Source organism: Artibeus jamaicensis, unplaced genomic scaffold, assembly GCF_021234435.1.
Source record: "Artibeus jamaicensis isolate MK-2021 breed Jamaican fruit bat unplaced genomic scaffold, CSHL_Jam_final scaffold_847, whole genome shotgun sequence".
In the NCBI taxonomy this organism is placed as follows: domain Eukaryota; kingdom Metazoa; phylum Chordata; class Mammalia; order Chiroptera; family Phyllostomidae; genus Artibeus; species Artibeus jamaicensis.
The window spans coordinates 18,610,186-18,616,185 of record NW_026522057.1 but is presented as its reverse complement, the minus strand read 5'-3'; positions in this window follow the sequence as shown (position 1 = coordinate 18,616,185).

The window sequence follows — 6,000 nt, the reverse complement described above, 5'->3', positions numbered from 1 at the left end:
AGGTACAAGCCAGGACAGAACTGAGCTCAGGAGCACTGGGGCAGGTGTGGGTTGGCAGGAGCCCCAGCAAGAGCTTCCTTCCTGCCAAGGCACCTCAGGGCTTTTTGGGGTAGAGCAGCCGGTCCTAGCAGGGACGGGGCTCCCATCTTTACTGGGCCTGGGAAATTCCCTCTAAGTGGGTGGGGATAATGGTCACATGCAGGCTTATGTACAACTTGCTGAAAGAAGACTCGGGAAATGCATAGCAAGTAACTGGCTTATGCTGGATCCTTGGGTAGCCGAACCCCCAGTCTCAATCTCTGGCTTGGAAGATGTGGGTAAGGAGGGTGCCCAGTGAACACTGTCAACGTGGCTGACTTGCAATAAAAGCTAATGTGTACGAAGCCCCCGTCCCCATGGCTGGGGGCACATTGGAGCTGCAGTAGTGCACCGATGTAGTTCACATTGGCTCACAAGAGCCAGTTGTTAAATATTCTGAAATTTGGTGAACTGCTTGTTAAACCACTGGTAGCTTGAAATCGGCCATAGTGGGAATATTAGCAAATGGGACACACTGGGGTGGCGGGGATGGGGGTGTGTTTTCTTTTTTTTTTTTCTGTTTTGAGACCCAGTTCACCAGCATACTGTTGAAGCTGTGTGACTATGTCCAAATGAATTCACCTTTCGGGACTTTTGTTCCCTTACCCATAAAACTGTGATGTGAATGAAAAGGGGTTCTACAGAAAGGCACCCCTGGGGAACACACAATACAGTGAATAGATGACCTGTTGCGGATTTGTGCACCTGAACCCCGTATAATTTAATTAACCAGTGTCACCCCAATAAACCCAATAAAAAAGGAAAAAGAAAAAAAGACCGTCACCTCACAGAGCTGTCTGACCATAAATTCCTAACTGGGCAGGTCACGGTGGGTAGTCACGCCCCAAGCTTGTAACTTTTTTTTTAAGATTTTATTTAATTTGAGAAGAGAGAGTGTAGCCAAATGCAGGTCCAGCTGCCCACCACTACGAAAGCCAATAATGGAGAGGCAGATGCTGATGTAAAGGAATGCAGTTGTTTTCCAGAGCTGGCCACCTGGAAGATGGGGGGGTCATGTCACAAAGCCCAGCTCCACGTCTCGGTGGAGGAAGAGGCTTTAACAAGGAGGAGCAGAGAAACAGAACAAAGAGATCAAGGGAGGGGGTTGCAAGGCTCTCTACGTGCAGACGAGCACAGTCCACCCCGATAAGGCAAGTGATGGTCCAGTGTGCAGCATCCTGGTTTAGTCAGCCTGGATGCACATCATCTCGGCTTCACGTCATCCTGGATCCATGGATGAAGGGCAGCACATCTCCTGCAACTCGGATGCCTGGAGGTCTGAGTCTGAATCTTTTGAAGTAAGTTCCTAGGATTCTTAGACAAAGGGTTTATCTATAAGCCACATACTAGTCAGAGGCAGCACCTACACAAACAATGTCAAAAGAATGGTGGGGTGGGTTGCAATTTCCTGCCGTTATAATTTTCCACTGTTGCCAGGGAAAGGGAGGGGGAAGGAGGGAAAGAAACATCCTCAGATGGGGACTGAACCCACAACCCAGGCCTGTGCCCTGACCGGGAATGGAACTGAGACCTTTCATTTTGCAGAATGATGATGCCCAATCCACTGAGCTATACTGGCCAGGGCCCTACAGCTTCTTCAGGAAAAGGCTTAGCTTTGCCTTAAGCCAGCCCTTTCCTGGTTTCTGTGCATCTAGGTTAGTTAACATACCTTTGAAACACAGGCTTTCAGACCCTGCCTTCTAAAGCATGACTACCCTCTAGAGAGCACATAATCTTAACTATTCTATAGTCCACTCCTCGCCTTGTTTTGTCTTACTTCATGTAACCTTCCCTATCTTTCTTCCTTAATTTTAAATGCATTAAAAAAAACTGCATAACTGTCATTCTCCGGAACATCTGAGACCTTGCTCCCCTGCCTGTGTCATCACTTTGGCTCAAATAAACTCTTATACTAATTCTCTACAGGTTTGAACATTTCTCACGCTGACAGTAATAATGGCCTATGTGTATTGATTGCTTTAGTGCTGTGTGTGCTGCTGGGTATAATTTTATGTGTCAAATTCACTGGGTGACAGGATGCCCAGATGTCTGGTTAAATATAATTTCTGGGTATGTCTTTGAAGGTGTTTCTGGGAGAGATCAGCATTTGCATTAGTGAACTGAGTAAATCAGACAGCTCTGCCCATTGTGGGTACGCGTTACCCAATCTGTTGAGGGCCTGTTAGAGGTCTGGACTGAGTGATCATTAGTCAGTCCAGACTACTGTCTTCATTGCATCAGGGGTTGCTGATTATCAGGTGGAAAGGCCAGGTCTCTCTCTCTCTCTATCCATATATATATCTATATATATAGATATATATATATAGTCTCTCTATATAGTCTCTCTCTGAAAGAGAGAGAGAGAAAGGAATATGTTTCTAGAGCTAGGATTTAAAACTAAATTTAATCAAGGTCACAAGGACCCTTGCTTTCAAGCCTGAATAGAAGAAAAAGTCAAGGAAAGTTGAATTTGTTCTCTGCCTGATTGCCTGAGTTGAAACAGCAATCGTCTCCTGCCCTTGGTACTCCTGGTTCCCAGACCTTTAGACCTGAACTGGAATCTACAGTCTTGGTTGTCTGCTCTCAGGACTTCAAGCTACACCTCCAGCTTTCCTGGGTCTCTAGCTTGCAGACAGCAGATCATGCAACTTCTCAGTCTCCACAATCACATGAGCCAGTGCCTAATAACAAAGCTCTCTCTCTCCATGTATGTATGTATAATGTGTATGTGTGTGTGGCCGGTTCTCAGTTAACATCATTTCCTTCAATGCTGTTTTGCTATGTTACCAGACAGGGAACAGGATGGAGCAAGTCTCCCTCAGCCTGCAGTGTGTGGGTTCTTGGCTTCGTGCAGGAAAGATCTCACAACACAAGTCCAGGTGATTTTGAGGGTGTGTTTTTTACAGCTGGGCACAGTTAAATAAGAAAGGGCCTAGGATAGAAGAAGCAACAGGAGAGAGACTAGGCAGAGCAGCTTTGGTTTTCTAAAAGTCACAGGAAAGCCCTGGCTGGTGTAGCTCAGTGGATTGAGCACAGGCCTGCAAACCAGACAATCGCAGTTCGATTCCCAGTCAGGGCACATGCCTGGGTTGTAGACCAGTTCCCTGCAGGCCAGCTCCCAGCAGGGGACGCACGAAAGGCAGCCATACATTGATATTTCTCTCCCTCTCTCCTTCCCCTCCCCTCTAAAGATAAATAAATAAAATATTTATAAAAAAGTCACAGGAAAGAAGTGAGATAAGGTGGGGCTGCTGTCAGCTCACTGCAGAGTCAGAGAAAAGGGGGCCCTGGGGACAGGTTCAGGGGGTCAGCCTGGATGAGCTGCCACTGCCCACTGCTCCCCTGGTTGCAGGTCTCACAGGGTCCCTTAGAGTTTAGGAGATGTGTGCCCATAGGGGAAGAGGAAGGGGGAGGGAAAGGCACCAGCATGAGGGAGGGAGAGTGTGCATTGGGGCCTTCATTTCTTTTTAGGGTTTTTAAAGGCTGGGAGTTCAGGGGTGGCCTTAGGGGAGGATCTCAATAGAATGTTCATCAGTTCTCCAGGTGCATACCTTCAGGGTTGCGGCCTTCACTGATTGGTCAGTGCTAGAGCAGGACATCACTAGTCATCACAGCTGGGCCTGGTGCCACCTGCTTTGCTGCTTTTCTGGGCCTAGAGCTGAAATAAAACTGAGGCCTAGAGGTTATTTCTAGGGAGGAAAAGTCAGGGGATCTGACCAGGGGAAGGAAAGGCCACCCCAGGGTGCAATGTTCCTGACTAGTTTTGCCTGTTGCTAGGCACCTGGGGCTTTCTGCCCTGTGATCTGTATACCTGGCTGTAAATTGCTTGGCCAGTTTGCTGAGCTGTCTCAGTTTTCCCATCCTACTTGCCAAGAAAATTTTCTAGCTTCTTACTATTCTGTCTCGGTTATACCATTGATAAGATGTCATAGGAACTTAACTCTTGTTCATAACGACAATCAATTAGCCTATGGTAAACTGGGTTCCATAATATGTCATTTTGCTTACAGTCACAGAACCTACTGCATGTGGCTCCAGACTGAAAGTCCAGTCCCCCCTCCAAATTCCAGGTTGAGATCTAATGCCCAGTGTGATGGTATGGAGATGGGATCTTCGGGAGGTGAGCAGGCCTTAGGGATAAAGCCCTCATGAATGGGACGAGTGCCCGTATAAAAGAGACTCCAGAAAGCTCCCTTACCCCTTCCACCATGTGAGGACACCGTGACAAGACACCCTTCCCATCTGTGAACCAGGAAGGGAGCTCTCACAAGATGCTGAGTCTGCTTGTGCCTTGATCTTGGACTTCCCAGCCTCCAGCACTGTGAGCAATAAGTGTTTATTATTTAAGCCATCCAGTCTGGCATTTTTGTTACAGTGGTCCGAGCACAGATTAGGAAGATTTTCTACTGGACCTGCTTCTCTTGAGAACCCTGACAACTACACTGTCCTAAATGCTGTGTGGACACTCACTCATTGCAACCTTACGAGGTAGCGGCAACAGCATCCCCATCTGTTTGGATAAGAAATGGAAGGGCAGACACGCGGTAACTACAGGAACGTGGCCAGGACACAGACCCAGCAATCGGCTCAGGCCTGCCCGCTAACCACTGCACCTGCTGTACTAAGTATTTGCTGAGTAGAGACACTCTGCTCAGGGTTTTCGGCTTATAACAGGTACTCCCCAAAGCCCTCCGGCCTCCTTGTGTTACCCCTCCTTCAACAGGCAGATGAAATGACTCAAATCTCCATCCCATGTGCCAAGGGAAGTGCAGAGCCTTCCCCGCTTTTTCTGAGAAGCCCAGGAGGCTGTCATGGCTTCTCATTATCCCTCACTCTGAATTCCCGCTGCTGGACCAATTCGAAGTCTCCTCATATTGCCCCGTCTTCCGTGATGGTCGTCTTAGCAAAGTGGCATCCCTGCCCACCCCTCATCCTGTCCCAACCCACCACAGACACGGAGCTCTGATGTGGGACAGACTTTCCTGAAGGCCCAGGGTCACAGGGGGGTGACAGCACAGCATGGGACAGAAAACAGCCCGACATGGACTAAACGGCCATCATTTGGTTCTTCGTGTCTTTTGTCCTCCTCGGTCCCCCGGGCCCAGGCCTCCTACCATGAAGCTCACAGGAGACCCTTCTCCATCTTGCCTGGCACCCCACCCCCACCCACCCCGGTTCTGGGACATCCACCTGCACAGGCCTCCGACCCTCAAGCTGCTGATGCCCAAGTCAACATTTCCGGTTCTTCTTTCTACACATTTCCGGTTCTCTGCACCCTCAAAGTTGCTCCCTTGAGTCTCACCTGGAGGAGAGACAGTGGAGGGAGGTCACCTTCCATATGAAGCTGTTTTCCTCCTGCCACCCCCACGAAGCTGTGGCAGCAGCTGCTGACAGTTTTGTCCTTCCTGTAAATGTATTTTTAAACCACTGGACCTGTTCAATGATGTGGTGAGGTAAACGCCTTACTCTTCCCAGAAAGCAATTTAACTGGGAGCTTCTCCTTTGTACTGGTTCTACCAGCTGTAGGACCTTGAGCAAGTTACCATCCTTATCTGGACCTCAAATTCCTCATCTGTAAATGGGATAAGAATTCCTGTCCCACCAAGAGTTTATCAGCACATGGTAAACTTCCCGTAAATCCCAGCTACCCATTATCTGACAGATGAGGAAACCGGATTCCAGGCCCAGCTGTGTATTAACTTGCTGGATGACCCGGGCCTCAGTTTACTCAATTGAAAAGGAGAAGGTGGGCCTACATGGTCCCTGAAGTCCATTCCAGATCTGTCGTTCTCATTCACGACACCCATGTGTCTTTATATTGTGTGCCCAGGACCCTATGTATTTCTCCACCCTTATATTTCTTCATCTGGTTGTTCATGGGAAGCCTTTATAATAAAATGGTAAGCACGAGTAAGGTGTTTT